We start from the raw sequence: 19973 nt of genomic DNA, 5'->3' as shown, positions 1-19973 counted from the left end.
GTGGAAGGTCTTCCAGGAAGCTGTTGCATGTCCATGAGGGTATGTGGTCACAGGTGATCCCTGAGCAGCCGTTGCACTTCTGTGTGTGGTGATTTGAGGAGGTGTGTGAAAGACAGTCACATGTGTGTGTTTGTGTGTGGGTGAAAGGTTCCCCCTACCTCCTGTTGCATTTTTATGTGCCAATTTTCTTAGCAAATACCACAGGGGCATGTCTCAAGGTGTAGTTTCCCATGGCTGCTGCAGATACCTGTATCAGCAGGTGTTGCATGCATACATGTGTGTCTGTAGCTCCTCAGGAGCTGTAGCTTGTACTTGTGTCGTTCCTAGAAGCTGTTTTATTTCCATGTGGGTGACTTGAGTCTGAGAAGCTATAGCCTCTGTGTGTGTGCGTGTGATATTCCCCAGCAGCTGGTGCTTGTGTGTGTTCCTGGGAAGCTGTTGCATGTTGTGTTGAGCTCTTCGGCAGCTGTTGTAAGGAAATTGTGTGTGCATGTGTGTGTGTAGCTCCCCAGCAGCTGTTGCTCGTGTGCATGTGTGTTTTCGGAGGTGTGCAGTTCCCCAGCAGCTGTTGCATTCGTGCTCATGTCTCCGGTGGAGGCCCACCCCTTTCTGCCTGCACCGGAGCGGTGGCTGTGCAGGCGAGGAGAGCTGGGAGCTGGCTCCATGGGAGAGGGACCTTCGCCTGTCACAGCCTTCCCGGCTGGGAGAAGCAGTGCCGGCTCTGGTCCCCGAGCCTGTGGCGAATTATTCACTCGCGTTTTAAATGCCAATACAGCCCTTTCTGCCTTCTTCACCCAGTGATGCGGATGCGGCGAAGGCAGCAAATCCTCCGGCTGTGCGTGCCCTCCCTGGACTGCTGCTCCGTCCCCGCCTGTCGTGCTCGCGTGTGTGCGTGGCTGGGAGTGCTGCCTAGGTGCAGCCGGGAATGAGACAGCTGTGGGGCAGGCGACAGCACAGCTCCGAGGGGTGACACAAGGTGGGGGCATACACCCCCCCCCCCTCCTCCCATCCGCAGGGCTGCAACTTGCTTGAGGACAGGGGTCTTTTGTGCCTCCACTTCGTCTCTGCCATGCCCCGTATGGAAGCTGGGAGCGATCGCCCCTCCAGAAGCAGGTATGTGTGTGCGTGTGTGTGTGTGTGTGACACAGTTCTGTGTGCAGCCCTTGTGCAGCTGCCTCGTGTGTCCTCGGCTCCCTGTTGTCGTCCCTGTCGCCTCTCAAGCAGCGGCTGGGACTGGAGGGGGAGGACCGAGGTGGGGAGAAGGGCAGGATGGATGGATTGCCTTTCTCCTCCAGCCTTTGCATGCATTCCCTGGGGGGGTGGATGTCTCGGATCTGAGGATGAAGGCAAGGGGTGAGTGCAAGGGAGATGGGGAGGTGGCCGGGTTGGGGGGGGAGATCATGCCCACATGGGGTGATGGGAGGGAGAGAGGGTTGGGGACAGGTCTCCCTTTCAGTGTCTGTGTGTGTATGTGCGTCCTCTCGCTTAGGATCAGGATGCTGAATAGGTCCAGGGCTTGCTGCACGCAGCTGGGTTTGACTGGTCTGCTTCTATTCAGACCTTGCAAGAGGAGGGGATAGATGTATATGTACGTATATATGTGTGTGTCTTTGTGTGTGTATGCATATATATCTATAGATACAGCCATAGGTATATGCATGTACGGCCACACATGCATGCATGTGCAAATACAGATATAGATACAAAGACATATATGCATATTGCCTGCAGCTGTGGGAGGGAGGAGGAGACAGCCTTCTCCACCCAACAACCCCCTGCTCCCTGTCTCTTTGCAAACTTTGTCAGCGAGCCTTTGCAGACAGTGGGGGGGGGGGGGGAAGTGTGTGTGTGTGTGGTGTGTGAGCATTTGCCTATTTCGGATGCAGAGGAGTGAGTAAATCGCTGCTCTGCTTTTACTCTGCCCTGCTGGGAGGCTGACTGGCTGCAGAAAAGTCATTGCGTGGTGTCTGTCGGGTGTGTGAGTGTGCGTGTGGCGGTGGTGGGAGCTGGGTGTTTATGTAGGGGCGCAGGACAGCTACTCGAATGCGTACGTATGTGTATATGCATTGCTTGCAGGGTGTCTGCGTGCCCATTTATTCCACCAAAGAAAGCATGCCCACATTTTTATGCATAAGGATCCTCCTGCTTTGGGGCATGGGATGAGGGGAGGAGAAGCTGAATGAATGAATGGGAGCAAGAGGAGGGGGAAGGAGGAGGTGTGGGGGTGGGGGAGAGACGAACAGACGCATCCTATTCTCATCCCAGGACAGGCAGGAGTGCACAGCTGCTGCTGTTCCCATTCCAGAGCTTGGATCTGGCAGGGGAAAGGCAGCATAAATCTGCTCATGCTGCAGCAGGCAGCATATTGGGGAGCTGCTGTGCGTAATGCCCTCTCGCGTGTGCGCCGGTGTGGCTCCCCCCTACCTCTGCATGCATGCATGCGAGCACACACGTGTGCAAGCGTGTATATGAGCAGAGGAGGGGGTGGCTGTGCACAGGCAATATGCTTGCAAACATCCTTGCAGGCACCCAGGGAAGGAGGTGCTGGCGATGGTGAGGACAGCATCGCTCGTGCACTGTGGGCGCGTGCGTCTCGCAGCCGTGCACAGCCCGTGGTCCATTTGCACCCAGTTCAGGCTCACACCAGCATCTGCTGCTGGGGCCCGGTGCATGCACGCAAAGCGGGTGCACATGTGCAGGCCAGACTTGGGAGATGCTCCCCTTCCTTTTCCCCTCTAGGCTGGAGAGCACAACCCTTCTCCCCACCTTGGAGGTAGGGAGCTATAAACCAAGCTACGGAGCAGGGAGAGGATTGCTGAGATCGGGTGGGGGGGGCAAAGATTGTGCAGGGAGTGGGGAGGGAGGGGGGTCTGTGTCCCTGGAGGGGGACTAGGGGACTAGGGAGGCTGGCTGCATTGCATGCTGTGAGCCAAGGAATTTGTCATGCACCGGGAGGTGGGAGGGAGCGGGAGAGTGTGTGATGTGGGGGAGCTGGGGTGGGAGGGGGAGAAAGGGGCCTGTGCTTGGGGTATGAGGGGATTTCTGGCGACCTGCATACCCCCGTCTGTCCTCACACACTGGGTCCTAGGAAGCGCAGCCTGACAGCATCACTAATGTAATATTCAAAGGAAGCTTCATTTGCATGGAGCATGCATTATTAATGTATTTAAATACAGCCCCCCTCTCGCCTCCCCGCTCTGTGCAGACCATACCAGCAGCAGTGAGGAAGCTGCAGGGAGCGGAGGGGTGCCGATGCGGTGCCGGAGGGTGAGGAACAGCCACTTCAATCCCACTGATTTCCCCAACCTGAAAACCTTACCCCCCCCAGCCCCTTCCCCACCTGCCCCCCTCCTCACCCCACTATTTGCCTTAGGGAGGTGGTTGGCTTTCAGGGCACCCAGCCCACAAGCATGCAGATTTGTCGGTATGAAGCAAGCTGCCTTCATTGCTCTTCCCCCGTCAAAAACTACGACACCGAGGGAAGAACTGTGGACGTGTGGCCTTTCCCTCTCTTCACCCAGCTCCAGGCAAAGTGGGTATTTGGGAATATGCTGTCTGATCCGCTGCGCTGGTGCCAAGCTAAGCTGTGGAGCAGAAGCCGCTCGGAGGGTAGCGAGGGTTTGGGAAAGGGGGGGGGGCATAGGGAGGTGTAGATTTTGCTGGGGGGCAGCTTGCGGTTAAAATCTGAAACGTAAAAATCACAGAGGAGGAAGGCGGGAGGGAGGGGAGCATAGCTGCGATGATGTCCGCGATGTTTGTTCCTACCTGGGTCATGTCAGAAGCCAGATGCAGCTCCAGGCGGAGCTCCGCTGCCTCGTCTGACCCTGTTAAAGGGTGGTGGAGCGCACTGCTCACCTGGGAAAAAAGCTAGTGGTCACATCAGGGCCTGTTGAATCCTCCCAGTGCTGTCAGCAGCCGCGTCAGAAAATATCAGCACATTTGCTGAGGAAGAGAGACCCGGCTGCTCTCTCCCTCATCCCGAATATTGTTTTTCCCTCCATCCCCTGCAAGTGTGGGCCTGGGCTAAGCTGCTTCTTATATTAGTGTGAGGGGGGGGCAGAGGACATGCAGGGAACACCTCTGTTCTCATGGTCTTGTGAGCTGATGAGAGGCACCCAGCCCTGGGAAAGGGATGTGGTGTCCCCCAAACACGCTTGCAGCCCTTGTCCGGGCACCTGAGTAGGACAGGCGCAGCTTGGGTGCAGAGCAAATGTGCTCGAGGAAAATATCCCCTTTTCTGGGAACAGAGGAGCTTTTGCTTTTCTCCTCCATGGAGGAGGAGAGCTACCCTGAACAGTGATGGATCCCAGGCTGCTGGCAGGTGTGGGGAAAGCTGGAGTTTCCCAGGTAGCACTGCGGGTTTTGCTGGTGGGGATTGTCCAAGCCGGTCCTGATGTTGAGTTACAGTGGGTGCTTGAGCTCTCCTTGGGGTTCTCCCAGCAACCTGTGAGCAGAGGCAGAGCTCAGTGTCCCCCGATGCCTTTCCGTGCAGGAAGAGGGGTGACCGAGGACTCCACGTTGTTCCACTGATGGGAGGCAGGGCTGAACGTGCAGGAACCAGCTTCTATGCCACAGGGGTAAAGTCCTCTCTTTGGGCTGGAAGAGGAGAGGGCAAAGCTCAGGGAGCAGCCCAAAGGGCTGTGACCCACCTCCAGCCCCTTCCCTCTGCTGGGTCAGAATGGGTTTCCTGCAGCTGTGAACCAGATGAGGGCTGTATTTAAAGACCCAGATGAGTCAACCTTGGCGCTTTGGAGGTGACAGTGGCTGCGGGACTGCTGTTGTGTTTGCTTCGGTGGCGAGACGGTCTGGCAGCAGTTACAACCTGACTTTAGCAGAGTTGCATTCGTGTCCTGGCTTTCCTGTGCTCCCCAGCTGGTGTTAGTTCTGTGGCTTGCTCTGCCATTCTCTGACCTCCTCTTTAAGGGATTATAGCAGTTCTTTGGGTCTCCTGGGAGCTCAGGGGTACCTAGCCATTGCCTGAGATGAACCACTTTCCTCACAGACAGGGCTGACCAAATAATTTTCTGTCACTGTGGAGAAATGACCTCATTTGCTAGACACTCATAAACCAAGAGGAAACCCAGTTCCAGCTGACCAGCTGAGGCACAGAAGGAGGGGAGGGCAGTTGTCACTCTTTCCACGGCATTATAAAGGGTGGGAAACAAGCCATGAGGAGCCAGGTGGAGGTGAATGACTTGATGGGTTTGGTGCCTAGGTGTTGCCTTTTGCAGGGAGTCTTTAAGCTTCCCAGGCAGCCCTGATTTTGGGTAGACACAGGGGCTGCATGGTGCCTAATAGCATAGCACAGGATCAAAACCCCAGAGGAGAATCTGTCCTGCTCTTGAAGGTGTGGGCCATCCATCCTGCTGTGCTGACCCAGCTGATGTGCTGAGGCTGTTCCTTCCCGTCTGCAGTTGCCCTGGTGAGTGCATCTCCAGCTTTTCAGCCCTTTAGGGTAGAACTTTGTTCCAGGCAATGCTCTGGGGAGCTGATGGCACAACATTAATTTCTCAGGGGTGAGGTGTCTGGAGGTCAAGAATCCATGTTCTTTCCTACACAGAGACGTCCACACAAGTCAACACTTGTCTGGTTTTCGTAAGCTGTAGGGAAAGGGCTGTTTGCAAGAAACTGTGGGTGGTTTTGACTCCTGTGGATGTCAGTTAGTCCGATAGTAGAAAGATGGAGAAAATGCTGTTGTGAGGAAGGGTCATCAGTAACATGACTTGGGGAGGGGGTCACAGAGAAGCAGGAGGGATCCCTGCTCTGCCACATCTGGCCTGTAGGGAAATCCCTTCCCCTCAGTAGTGCTCAGGACTCGCCTCACTTCTAAACGGCTTGGGTGATAAGCTAATCACTGTGGAAGGCGCTATAGATGTGCAGACAGTCTTGGGATGGTGTATAGGCTACCAGTTGCCTGAAGGCAAGGTGTCATATGTTTGCATTCATTCTTGCGCTCAGTCTGGAGACCAGATGGGTCAGAGTTGCCTGTGTATTTTTAGGTTACTACGAGGACTCCATGAGCTATCCTTCCTCTGGGAGCATTGGTTTATGCGTGAGAACATGTATGTTTGTGAACAGGGAGAGAACCATTTTCTGCTAGGCTTTGTCTGTCCTATCCTTTCGTATGCACAGGTTACATCTGTGCGTGCGTAAAGTCTGTGTGTGCATGTGTGTCATTCCTTCCCTCTCCGCTTTGTCTGTGCCATCTACGTGTATGTGTTCCTGTGTGCATTTGTGTGTGTGCCTCTGTGTGATGCAGGTAATAGGGTTGATCTGTGGAGTGAGCATATGTGTAAGTGTGTGTATATGCACCTTTTCCAACTCTTGAACACGATCTCTTTTCTTGAGGTGTGTGAGTATGTAAGTGTTCGTAGTTGTGTGCTGTGTTCAGCTGGAGGAAATCCATTCTTCCTACCCATGTATCTTCTTCTCGCCACCTCTGATGAAGCTTCTTCTCCCTGGGGAGAGGTCTTGTGGTTTTAGAGATGGTTTCGGGTTGTATTAGCTGTGCCACTTGTATGAAGTGAGTTTTTTTCCTGAAATCTGTTTACTCAAGTACATCCAGAAACATCAAGCCTTGAAGCACGAGGGAGGCCTGATTCATGTCATTTCCAAGGCTTTAGCGAGACCAGTCTGGAAAGCCTGGCATTCAAACCTGGGTGCTATGCTAGCTGAAGGAGAGTGATAAATTGGAGGGAATTCAGAGGAGAGCAACAAAAATGATTAAAGTGCTGGAGGGACTTATTTATGAGGAGGCATTAAAAGAACTAAATATGTAGAGCTTCCCTAAATGATGATACGATAACAGTTTACAAGTATTTGAGGACTGTAAACACCAAGGCAAGGAAGAGATTATTTAAGGTGGCAGAAGATGGACAAAGTCAGAGGCATGGCAGGAGGCTGAGCCAAGGGGAGAGTATTTGCCTGTCTCTAAGGATACATGCAAGCTTCCTTATGTGAGTGCTCAGACCAACTATGAAATAGTCTGGCAGGTTTATGGAGATGCAACTGCTTGCAGCAAGGAAACACATGGTGGTGAAAGGGGGTGGAGGGGAAAGATGCCAGACTTGGCCAGTGGTGGAGGTGGAGTGACCTGCAAGGCCTCTTCTTCACATGCAGCACTGCCTGGAAGTTCTGAGAGACGTGTGGTTGTCTTATTGCTTCCCTCTCTCACTGCTGGGGAGAACCTGCAGACATTGTTGTTGAAGGAGCAGAGAAGTGGTGCAAAAGGAATGAGTAAACGGAGTCTGCTAGAGGTGGAAGACATTATTCCTCCTATCTCTCCATCCCTCTGGCTGGAGAGGTAGTCTAGAAAGCAATCCTGTGGGAAATGCCTGTAGGTGAAAATGGGCTTTGCCACAACTTTCTAGGAGGGTACACGCTGACCCTTCCACAGAGACTGGTTCCTTCTTTCCAGACAAAGATGGCTTGGCATGGGGAGAGTGGAGTCTGGAGGATGAGGCATTCCTCCTCTGACTCCCTAGTCACAGATGGTCCAGAATTGGGACAACAAGGTCAGAAGGATTAACACCCCTCCTTTTTTTCCCCATTGCAGTCACAGGCTAGGAAAAATTGAGTCAGATCATAATAAAAGGATTAGTGTGGAGAGGCTGCTGTGAATAGTGTGATAGACAGGTCAGGAAAACGGAAGGGAATTCAAGGGGGTTGGTCCTGTTACAGATGGTCTGCTGAAAGGGCTCTGTGTTTATCAACAGGGAAAGGGGATTTGGTCTTAAAAAGTCTGGAACAAGGCACTGAGGGGGCTAGCACTCGAGCACAGGTGTTATTCCCAGCAAGGATCTGTACTAGGATGAATGGTTGAAATGACCTCACACCTTATTCCAGCTTTAGGGTAGAGGGAGAAAAAAGCCCTTCTTGGAATAGACTCTGTTGTTTGTTCCCTTGTCCATCCATCTCCACTATGACCTAATGCACCAAAATGATATTGTTATTCATAGCTACTATTCGCCTGTGACTTCTGGGTCAGCCTAGCTACGGAAAGCCAGGAATATAAGAAGGACCCTACTGAGCCAGGTCTGGGATCCTTCCAGTCCAGTATCTCCAGCAGTGGCTGAAAGAGACAAGAGCATAAAGACAGGACAAGTGTGTAGGGGCGGTTCCTCTGAACACTCTTATAGCCTCTGGTGAGGTGTGGCTGAGGTATCTTGTGCTAGAAGATCTGCTGTACATTTCATAGGTCTCTATGGATTTGTTTCTTCCCTGAATTCATCCAGCCGGTTTTTGAAGTCAGGTAAAGTTTGAGCATCCACAAAATCTCACGGTAGGAAGTTCTGCAGCCTAAACACGCAGCGTGCAATGCAAGACCTCCTGTTGTTTGTCTTGAACCTGTTACTTTCTGGTTTAATTTCCTGACCCTTGATTCTTGGATGGGAAAAGACAGTTAACACCTGTCCCCTCTACCCTTCCTGTGCCATCTGTGGTTTTATAGACCTGTCTCATTTTATCTCATTTTGTCTCTATCATTTCTTTTCCAGTAGCCCTTCACCTTTCTTCTTTCTGCATCTGTCAACTGCCTCGCTCTTGGCTACAGCAATGCAGCTTTGTAGTGACAGAAGTATGTGAGGCATCAGTAGGTGGGAAGTGACATCGCAGAGATGAGCTGTGCCAGGTCCCACATAGGTGAAGACTTTTGTGTCAGCTGCAGTGCCACGGTGTAAGAGGAGGTGAAGAAGCTGGGCAAAGACTCTGAAGCTAGCTGAGGATGCCCTGGGCCATAAGGACAGGACTGGGCAGGATCCTAGAAGGCTTGAAAAATAGAAAGGGGACTTTTGAAGTGGACCTTGTGATGTGGGGATAGCTTTTCTGAGCATGGGTGGTGGTGTTCAGCACAAGCAGGAGTTGGGACTGGTCAATACAGAGCGAGTGAGGGAATTTAAAGGCCAGAGGTGATGGAGATCTGATTGGCAGTCTGACTGAAGGATGTTCAGATAAGCAGATTGATGGTGGGACCATCTGTAGACATGAGGGTCTTGGGGAAAATATGGCTTGGGTATTCTGCTGGTGTGATGGGCAGTGGAGGAGAGTGGGAGGAGAAGGTGAGGGGACGTGGACTCCCTGTGAGGAGGCTCTCAGGCCTAAGCACAGCACAGGGACATCTTGACCCACTTGAAAGAGATACCCAAGAGTCAAATCTCAGGTCAGGACTAGGCTCTTCTACAGCAGAATGAGAGATTTAGCAACAAAACCCCTGCTGAAATTAAGATTTTCTTGTATTTTCAGGCTAGTTGAGACCTTCAGGCAGGTGATGGAGAGAAGATGAACGAAAATGAAACATCAGCCATCTTGTGAGTGGTCTTCACACAGATTAGGTTCAGAGGGAGGAAACAGGCTAATGCTAGGAAGAAAAACGCCCTGATGGGGCGCAACAACCTTGCAGTGTTGGAGGGTACAGGGAAAGAAGAAGGTGCCCTCAGTAGCCCTTATGACATTTCCTACAGAGGAAAACTGTTCTGAGTAACCTTTAATTTAAGGGCTGTAGTGAACTGAGGTGAGTAGTGAAAAGTCTGCTTAGATTCTGTCAAATGTGACCTGGGCCAGGACAGGTGACAGGGAGAGTGAGGGACAGTACTGTCAGCAAGGGGAGAGATGAGGGGAGAGGTTTGGTGTGAAGCAAGGGGTGAGAGGTGAAGGCAGGAAGGCCTGAACAGCATCAGAAGGAGAGACAGTGGTGGCGAGATCTCTCTAGAAGCCATTTACGCCTCAAAATTTCAGTCTCTGCTGCCCAGTGGGTGCCTCTCATGGGGCAAGGAGCTCTTTTCCAGTATCAGCAGCCTGTTCCCAGCCCGGTCACGCCACGGGACAGTGCAGCTGCCTCACACTTCCTTACAGACCAAGGAAGGTGGTGGGGCAAGTTGTATCACACCATGTGTGTATAAAGCTTTTCTGCCAGTAGTCAAATGTGGAGATGGCAAGGGAGAAGGCATTTTTTTCTGACTCCCCTCTCACTTTCTTTCCTTTCTTCTGTCTCCTCTCCCATGATGGCTGTAACCTTTCTTCCCTTCCCTGTCTGCTCACCTGGCACTGGCTGCATCCTGTGTCTCTGTTTTCCTTTAATCCACGCGATGGATCAGTGACAGACCCCCACTGTAATTTTTTAAATCAAAGCCTTTTATCTTGAATTGAGCAAGGTCAGGGGAAGCATCTTAAGGCATTGGTTGTATTTTCTATCTCTGCCTCAGAGCAACTTAAAGGATGGCTCAACAGGATTAGTAGAAAGCGCAAGATTGGACAAATGGATTTGGCAGGGGCTGGCTGGTGGGCCTGGGGGAGTGGGAGCTTGCTGTGCTGGAAAGTGGGAGAGCTGAGCTCTGCTCAGGGCCCCCGTTGCTGCCTGGTGCCCACTGCGCCCCTGGGCATGTGAAGGCAGCTGGGCTGATGCTGGGCGCAGTCTGGACACTGCCCTGGGAGGGAGCAGCCTGCTTAGCGTTGGCCGGGTGCTTTAGGGCCGGGACACAAGGGATATCGCTCTGTGCCCCAGGGATCATTGCCCCCAGTGCAAGCCACTCTGCAAAGCCTGCAGGGACACGCTGATCACAACGGAGCTGTGTACAGCTGGAATAGCATGGGTCAGGCCTCAGGAACAAGCCACGATGCCATTCCCTGCAGGCGCAGGTCCTCATGGCAAACTTCCCACTCCTTCCCCAGCCTGCTGGGAGCTGCTGGAGGTGTGAATTAGCAGTCCAGAGGCACTGTCATTAGACTCTTCTTCCTTGATCTGGCTTCTTCTTCCCACCTCCCCTGTTTTTTCTTATGCTTTTCACCGAATCACAGAATGTTCGGGGTTGGAAGGGACCTCTTGGGGATCATCTAGTCCAACCCCTCTGCCAAAGTAGGGCCACCTAGAGCAGGCTGCACAGGACCTTGTCCAGGCGGGTCTTGAATATCTCCAGAGAAGGAGACTCCACAAGCTCCCTGTGCAGCCTGTTCCAGTGCTCCGTCACCCTCAGAGTGAAGAAGTTCTTCCTCATGTTCAGATGGAACTTCCTATGCTTCAGTTTGTGCCCATTGCCCCTTGTCCTGTCGCTGGACACCACTGAAAAGCATCTGGCCCCATCCTCCTGACACCCACCCTTAAGATATTTATAAGCATTTAGAAGATACTCTCTCAGCCTTCTCTTCTTCAGGCTAAACAATCCCAGCTCCCTCAGCCTTTCCTCATAGGAGAGATGCTCCAGTCCCCCTAATAATCTTTGTAGCCCTCCGCTGGACTCTCTCCAGAAGCTCCTCATCTTTCTTGAACTGGTCGCAGATGCGGCCTCACTAGGGCAGAGCAGAGGTGAAGGAGAACCTCCCTCGACCTGCTGGCCACATTCTTCTTAATGGACCCCAGGAAACCATTGGCCTTCTTGGCATCAAGGGCACAGTGCTGGCTCCTGGTTAACTTGTTGTCCACCAGGACACTCGGGTCCCTCTCCACAGAGCTACTTTCCAGCAGGTCTGCCCCAAGCCTGTACTGGTGTGTGGGGTTATTCCTTCACAGGTGAAGGACCCTACACTTGCTCTTGTGTAAGTGCATATTTTAGAAGAAGGTGTCAGGCTTACGGGATGACAGAAGGGCAGCTGGCCATATGTGAGCTGCTCTCGCACAGCCTGGCTGGCACACTGTGCAGCCCCATCCAGTTTGTGGCCCTTGCTTCCCCAGCACCATATAGATTCACACAACCTTGGCCTTGCTTTCCCAAGCTTCCCAGAAAGATGAGATGGACTGATTAGCCCGGGACATGACTGCTTCCACATTCCCTGTGCAAGAATTCCCTCACAGAACTTGCCACACAGTCATCTCCTCATTAGCAGCCCTTCTTCTTCCCAGCAGATGAAGGGTCTCTCTGGGATCCCATCTCCTCTTCACTGTCCTCCTGCACCAGCCTGGCCGTACATCCCAGGGCTCATCTTCCATCTAGTGCACCCCAGCCCCTCAGCGTGTGCTGCCCGTGGGGGAAACTCATGCCGCTTCCGCACAGAAGAGAATTTGCATGCATGGTGGGGGAGAGACAGCCTGGCCTGTTTATTGTTAATGCTCCGTATTATCTCCATTAATAATGCCACCTCTGCCTCACATGCTAATTAAGGCTCAAGATTGTTAATGTAATAGGGAATTTGGGCAGAGACCACACAAGACTGGCTGGATTAAGTTAACCTTATGGACTGTTAATGGATCTCCTGGAGGGGCATTTCTGCCTAATGAGAATCCAGCTTGAATGGTAATCAGAGGCTCGCATGCCTGGCAGAGCCAGGAAACCTGGCAAGGCTGCAGGGCAGGACACGGAAAGCCATCGGCAGGAGCTGCTCATGAAGCTGAAGAGGGAAGAGGAGGGTAGGATGCGGGACTGGAGGGAAAGACCTGGAGGTGAGGGAAGAACTGGGGCAGGTGGAGTAGTGATGCTGGTGGTGCTGCACCAGGGAGAGCCCTGAAGATGTGCTGACACTGGTCCCTCGTTTTCTGTAGTGGGCGTTTAAATATTAACACAAAGGGCTATTTTTCCTGGTCGTGATTGCCAGCAGTGAAAAGGTGACCCAAATTGTGTTAGCTGTGAGCAGGGCTCCTCTCTGGGGAAAAAAACCTGGGAAGGTCCTGGCTTGGCTCCCGGAGACCTGCACCGTGGGTCACGGCTGCTGCTGCATGGTGGGTCAGAGAGCTGGACTTTCCCAGCCTGTTTTGTTGTATGGTGTGGGGAAAACTTTCCGGCAGGGGTCTGGCACTGAGCACTCTAATGTGTAAAGAGTACACTGCCTTGCTGGTGAGCAACAAGTGAAGGGCTGGGTCTCTGTTTGGAAGAAGCCTGTGGATGAATTAATGGGGACAAAATTGAGCATAGAGGCTAGGCTTTCAGCGTATAGGGTTGGGTGAAGTTTGGGGATAGCACAAATTCAGGATCGTAGTTGAGGTAAAACAGATAAAGCTTATGTGTTAGGCTGCATTTTCAAGGCAAAACTGTATGATCCTGGGCATGGATGAAACTGGGTCTTGCTGGGAGCCCGTGAAGCCTTCCAGGGAGAGTGTGCATATTTGCACATCTGGCTCCTGTGTGCTAGTTTTGTCCTCCAGAGAGAATAGGTGTGGAGTGGGATATAGGGCAAAAGCAAAGCCTGAAATGGAGGCCAGCTTGCATTTCGATTTGGGGAGCTGAGCAATTTAGATCAACCCCAGAACAAACACGTGGAGCTCAGGGTAGGGTGTTTGGGAGGAAGGTAGAGATCTGAAGAATTGGTTAAAGGAGTAAAGAAACGTCTGTTGTTTTCTTCTTGCTCAAGTGCCACTGCCCCAGGAGGTGCTCCAAGTGGGCAGGCTCCATGCCTTGGATCCTAGGCTGGAGGTTACTTGGTACACGTTGGATCTGGATGAAGGTTCGGCCTTCTGATGTGGGAGCAGTGACAGGGCAGCTGAGATGTGTTTCTTTGGCTCTAGAGGCATGAGTGTGAGCTGTGCTGACTGCAATTTTTGTGAAAGCTTTCTTACACCAAACCCAGCTGTGGGTGATTCTGGCTGGGGAATTGAAAGTCACACAGGTATTACTGTAGCTGCAGGAGTGTCTCTATATTCGCGGCTGTAGGGACTGCTGTCTCCCAACTCTGCTACCTTGAGCTGCCTTACCTGAGCTGCCTCAGCTTTAGATGGCCCATGGCTTGGATGTGAGCCATGAGTCTGGTTTGTGGTGCCCGGGGTTTGGGGGTCGAAGTCTGTGGGTCTGGGTGAAATTTTGTGGGCTTGTGATGCAGTTCCTGGGGGTTGGAAACGGGTGACAAGGACATGGAAAGGGAATAGGTCCAGTTCAGGTTGCCCAGCGAGGTTTGTCTTCACCTTCTGGCTCTTGGTATGGGGAGATACCAGGGAACTGCAAGAAAAGGAGTTCCCTTGCTGTGTGTTGGTGTGTGGGAGTTGGTTCCCAGGGCAGAGTACGCTGCTGCCAGTGAGTGAGGGGAACTGAGGGAAGATGAAAAAGGAAAAGCAGAGACCAGGAGGAGAGGCAGTGCAGAAGCCAGATGGACTGTTCCACCCAGAGAGGGATCCTGTCCCTGCCAACCCGTAGGCACCCAGGGGTTCAAGCAGTATGTGCACGCTTACCATAGTTTTGTGCTGTGCTCACAGCGTTGCTTTCACAAGGATGCTCACTCTGCAGGTGTCACGCAGGTGTAAATGCTGCCACACACACAGACAAGACAACCCACAGAGGACACATCGCTCCCTATGACACCTCACAAATGCACCAATGTTTTCTGCAAAAAACAGGTTCACACACATGTGCGCTGTTCACCACGTAGTACAGCACTTCGATGCACACACGTACACATACATGTTCCATGCATCAACACCTGGAGTCCGCTGCCCGCAGCAGGCACACACACAGCACCAACACACAGACACTCACCAGAGGCCACACGTTCCTGCACACCCGTGTGCACACATGGCACCACGCTGTCCATGTTGCCCCCTTTCAGCGTTATCCCAGGCAGATGGACTCAGTCATGGCAACACTGACAGACACACGTGTTTTTGTGTCTTCTAAGCGTCCTTGCTTGCCAGCACAAAACAGGCATGTGAAGGTGAGGCAAAACGCATCCCTTTGGGATGAATAAGAACACCACACTGATGTACGTGTGCAAACACGCATACACATCCCCCTTCGCTCCTGTTTGCCTTGCTCTCTGTTTTCCTTTGTTTAGCCAGTCATGGTGCTTCTTCCATGCCCCTGAAGCACAGGAGCAGATGGTTTGGGGTCAGTTTAGGATGATGGTTTCCTTTTCCACTAGTGTCTCCCTGCAGCTGCTTAGATCATTGTGAAGTATCTCCGAGATGAAGATCCTCCTTGCCTACCTACGCAACACCTCTGTGTTATCTCTCAGCATCTATTACAAATCCTGAGTCCAAAAGGCTCTTTAAATTGCCCTCATGACTCTACTTTAACCCATGTAGCACTTCAGGCCATGGTGGCTTTTCCAGGTTCGGCAGCATCTGTTAGCTTTGACCAAATGAGGCAACTCCATCTCCACTCTGCTCTGTACACGTGCCTTGCTGAGGCCCAAAAGACTCTCTCGCTTGTCCCCTTTCAGCCTGCATTATTCATCTCCTGTAATGCACAATGGATGTTTTTGGGAAGAGGCATGCAGGTACAACTGAGCACAGTGCCGAGGAACAGACGTTTGTGGCGAGCTGAAATTGCCTGGGTGCACAGGCAAGTTTAGCTGAGAGAGAGGAAATTTTTGCTCCTTCAAAGCACTTCTGAAAAGTGAGTGGTGGTGGTGGAGGTAGAGCAGAAGAGGGGATGTTTTGGAGGGTTGAGGTGGTGGTGGGGGCTTCCCCACGTGTTTCTTCTGGCTTCTCTGGTGCTGATGCATGGACATGGTGTGGCATGCTGGGGGAAGGTGGGAGCATGCTGGGGGAAGGTGGGAGCATGCTGGGGGAAGGTATGGAGCAGGTGGCTTTCGGGAGCGGAGAGTCCGTGTGCCTGAGAAACGGTGGGGAAGGTGTACTTGCGTGTGCTGGGAAAGGGGCTGGGGGGTGTTTGGTGAAGAGCTGCGGAAGCAGGGTGCTGGGGCACACCATGTGTGGGAGGGCAGGGAGTCCCTGGAGGAGGCTATCACAATGTGCACTTTGACTTATGCTGAGGTGTATCTGTACGTGCTCGGAGCCAGTGCCCGTTCAGTAGCACGTGACAAGAGCTTGTGGGACTCCCTCTGTTTTCCCTGAGGAAATCCTCCTGTAGGAGTCAGAGATAATCCGTTTGCTCAGGAGTTGTCCAGAGGAGGGCTGGGAAGGCCTGCGAGTGTGGTCAGACATTGGAACAGGCTGCCCAGGGAGGTGGTGGAGTCACCATCCCTGGAGGTGTTCAAAAAACATGTAGATATGGCACTTTGGGATATGGTTTAGTAGGCATGGAGTTGTTGGGCAGATGGCTGGATTTGATGATCTTAGAGGTCTTTTCCAACCTATGATTCTATGATCCTTTGATTCTGTGTGGCTGGGGCTAGACCCGACTGTAACCCCTGCGCTGTCTGTGTCCAAACCACCCCTATGCCAGCCCCTTCATGTCTGTGGGCTCTTCCTCTTGTACCTGTACCAGTACCCACTGCCCCAGTGATCCCAGTACAGCCACGGACCCCTGCACCACATGCTTGCCGCTGCACTCACACCCAGCTGCTCTTCCCCCTAGATGCCCTGCCCTGATGCCGAACCCTGATCGCTCTCCGTCGTCACCAGCAGTGTCATGCTTTGACACTACCGAGCTTGTTAAACAAGACTGGCAGAGTGCTCGCCGTGCCGTCCCTGGTGTCGGGCCGATCTCCCCTCCTTCCCTCGCCCCTTCTTACCCACCTCACGCATCTCCTTGTCTCTCCTGGGGCCTGGGGGAAGCTGGCGCCTTCCTGGCTGAATCTCTGCTTCCCATAAGGATTTATATACTTCTTTACCATGCTTAGGTTTTGCAGTCATGTCCCTTGATGCTGCTATCAGCCAATTTCAGAGCGCTCGGGACTGGTGGGACCTTGCACTCTTCTTTGCATGCAAATTATGCTCGGCTAACACCAGGAAAAAGGAGGAAAGGAGAAGGGATGAGTGTGGATGCTTTTACAGGCTTTCTGCTCCAGTGACTTTGCCCTCAGGAGCTGCAACATGTGTCAGCCGACAGATCTATGGGCTTTGCTGGGAGTTGGTAGAATGGGCAGAACTACAGAAAGTGAAAAAAAGGAGAAAATCTCAGAGATGGAGACAGTTTAAGCTGGCAGTGGTATGTGTGTATGCACATGCTCCTGTGCAGGTGCACAGAATACAGCTATCTCCAAAGTGAGTTCCAGCTTCATAACTTTCAAGGATGTAATTTTATTGGGTGAGCGATGCTGGCTGTCTGCGTTTCATGTGTAGTTTCTGTTTGCCCGCCTGTGTTGGATGTTGATGAGTATTTGTGTTTTCCATGTGACAGAATATGGCTGGTGTTTGATGATGCCGGGGCTAGTGTTTAGGATCCAGAAGGATGGTTTGCCACTGAGTGGGCGGAGTTAGGTAGGTAACAGTGTCTGATGTGATCAGTTTGCATGCTGCAGGCAATTTGTAAGCATAGTATATTTGTGTGTGATATGCAGCCAGGGCTGCTTGCTTGACTTATGTTCCTAAGAGCACGAGGATGTTTCATGTGCTTTTGTTTTCTTATTGATGTGTGTTGTGGTATGCTGGTGTGCTGTTTGCACCAATATAGCTCTATGTGTGTGTGCGTGTGTGTACATGACACTTTTTCTAGTCTTTGATGTGGAGGTAGGCTTACTAAATGATGTGCATTTGTGCAGTGACAGTTCCATATAAGTGGTCAGGAGTTTGTGTGTGGCTGATGTGTTCAGATATTCAGCATGCACTTGTGCAGTGGCCAGTGTTTGCTGTGCTGTATATAAATGTTTTTGCTGTGTGCTTATATGAGTGGTGGTACAGGCTGGGTGGAGTTGATGGGGTTGTGTGATGTTGTCTGAAACATCACGTATGCATGGAGATACAGCTGTGCAGCCTTGTAGGTGCAGGGTGTACACCAAGAAGAGAAGCGCCTCACCCTCTGGAGGGACTCTGCATTTTTGGGGGATGTATGCAAGGCGGTGTGTGGGGGTGTGAAAAGGCTGGTGAATGTGTGAGTGTGTGTGTGTGCATAACGTGTGCCTGCAGCGGGGCCTGCCCGGGCGACGTGAGCAGGGCCAGGAGGCGGCATGTCTCCATGCCCGCGGCTGCGTGTGTAGGCACACTTCACCTTCTCCCAGTGCAGCTCCATCACCTCCTTGCCCTGTGCCGGGCCAGGTGCTGTCTGCTTTTTTTGCGTAGTGGAACAGCTAGGCTCTTAGGATGCAGGCCATCCTCTTTCCATCCTTTAAATCTCTTTCCATCTGTCTGTCTGTCCGCTCTGCTGCCCGTGTCCAGCTGTCTGTTCCCATGCTCACCGATACGCCCTGCCTAGCTCACACCCCACACTGCCTGTGGACTCAGCAGCTGTGCATCTCTCCGTCCCTCCCACACACACACACATTCACACACACACACCCCCTGGATCTTCATCTGTGGTATATTCAGTTGCCATTGGAAACCTAAGAAAGAAGTGAATCTACCCTCCAAGTCTTAAGCTGGTGTGTTTTTTTTTTTCTTTTTTTTCTTTTCCCTCCCCTTTCCTCCTCTCCTCACAGAAGGCGAAGTCGCTCGCAATGAATCCATGGCAGCTTCGATCGAGCGGTGAGCTGGAGCACCTACTCGCAGGCCACTCCTTGATGTGACTGAAGAGAGAGGCCTCCCCCAGCACTCGCTGAGGAAAGCGGAGCCCTGGATTTAGCTCCCGCGCACCCGGGCACCCCCAGCACAGGCACCGCGAGGTAAGCCAACCTCAGCACCTATGTCTGTGCGCCTCTCTCCACCCCTCCCTCCCTCCCTCTCCTCGCCTGGTCCCCAGAGGTGCGAGGGAGGGGAAAGGCAGGGGTTTCTGCTACGCCGTCAACAAAACTGAGGCTTTCATCAGGCCCCCCCTCCCGTAATGGAGAGCTGCTCCCTTCCCTCTGACCCCCTCTCCTTGCATGCGTGTGCGGGGAAGGATGACTCGCAGAGCTGCAGGTCCCCTGCACACAGTCCTGAGCGCGTCACCTCCTTTCCCACCCCTCCCTGGGCACACACCTGTCTGCTCTTCTCCCCACGGCATTTTCCCCCCCTTCCCCTGCTCCCCTGGAGAAGGGACAGCGGGGCTGATGCCGCCGGAGCGGAGCAGCAGGCTGGTTTGGTCAGCAGCATGGCTGGGCTCCGTGGCTCTGGCTTGGGTCCCCTCGGGGACACAGCTTGCAGCAGAGCAGGAGTGGGCATGACGCTGCCGGGAGCGGGGCACGCAGTGGGGCGTTCCCCCTCCCTCCTCATCGCAGGGATATTTTGGGTATCCTGATTCCCCAAGGAGGGGGTGCTGGCCTCCATTTCCTAGCCAGGTGCCTCCTCCGAACAGACAGCCTGGCACGGCTTTTGGGGTAGTGGGCACGCTCTGTGTCACTGCTTATCTGCTGTCTCCCGGTGCTCCTGCCCGGCTGGAAGGGATGTTTTCCTGCCGGAGACGGTGTGTTTCATAAGCTGGGAACGCCGTCTGCCCTGCTCAGGCAGTGAAGGGGCCCTGTGCCGAGCCTGACCCATTTTGGGGCGCAAAGCTCTTGGGAACACCTGAAAGGGACTCCTGCCGCCTGGGGCTGCCCTTGGTGCCCCTTTCCCCAGCTCCTCTGCGGGGAAGACAGGAAGATCAGCCGCACTATTTCCATGCCACGTCTCTGTGCTGCCGGAGCTGCAGCGGCGCGGGGACGGGAGGGGAGCGGGGAGCAGCTGCTTCTCCCATCGCCTGCTGGCCCTCGAGGAGCACGGACATGCCTGGAGGTGCCTTTCCCCAGAATAAGACCCTAAAGCAACGAGCTGCTGGCAAGGCAGCGGGCATCCTCAGAGGAGCGGATTTGAGAGGGGGGGTTTGAGGATTCGCACCTGCCAGGCTGCGGTTTCAGGCTCTGCACAGACTCTGGCTGATGCTGCGGTTTCCTGAGTCAGATTTCGGGGCTGCCTCATTTCTCCGAGGGCAAGGGGCCGGCAGGGCCTGTGCTGCAGCTCAGCCCTGGCAGTGGTGCTGGTGTGGTGTCCCCTGAAGGACCTGGTGGTAACCCTTCTTCCCAGGTCCCACCTGGTGATGCCAGCAAGGGGGGTGCATCTTCCAGTGCGTGTCCCTCGCTGCCACCACGGGACCCTGCCATCAGCCCTCCCTGGCTGCAGTTCCTCGATGCCCCCTCTCCAACTACCCCGACACCTAACCTTCCGCCCAAACTGGTGGCACCAGCTGTTTTTCTTCCTCTTTTGGGGTACCCCTGAGCCCTGCTTTTCCCTCTTTCAACAGCACCCCTTCCTCACTCCCTCTCCACCACTTCGCATCCCTTGCGACCCTTCGACACACGCCGTGCTGGGCAGGAGCAGCTTTGGGCAGCCT

The 19973-nt window shown here is 53.4% G+C and overlaps 1 long non-coding RNA gene across 1 annotated transcript in view; it reads left to right on the top strand.

Moving 5' to 3' along the window:
- Window positions 1-631: 631 nt before the first annotated feature.
- LOC142362336 (uncharacterized) overlaps window positions 632-19973 on the top strand; it is a 50492-nt gene continuing 31150 nt past the window's right edge. The window contains exons 1-2 of the long non-coding RNA XR_012764960.1: window positions 632-1113; window positions 18169-18351. This is a non-coding gene — a long non-coding RNA (uncharacterized LOC142362336). The remainder of the gene's footprint in view (window positions 1114-18168; window positions 18352-19973) is intronic.

The sequence above is a fragment of the Opisthocomus hoazin genome, chromosome 8, assembly GCF_030867145.1.
Source record: "Opisthocomus hoazin isolate bOpiHoa1 chromosome 8, bOpiHoa1.hap1, whole genome shotgun sequence".
Taxonomy (NCBI): domain Eukaryota; kingdom Metazoa; phylum Chordata; class Aves; order Opisthocomiformes; family Opisthocomidae; genus Opisthocomus; species Opisthocomus hoazin.
This window is presented reverse-complemented; position numbering and strand designations above follow the sequence as displayed.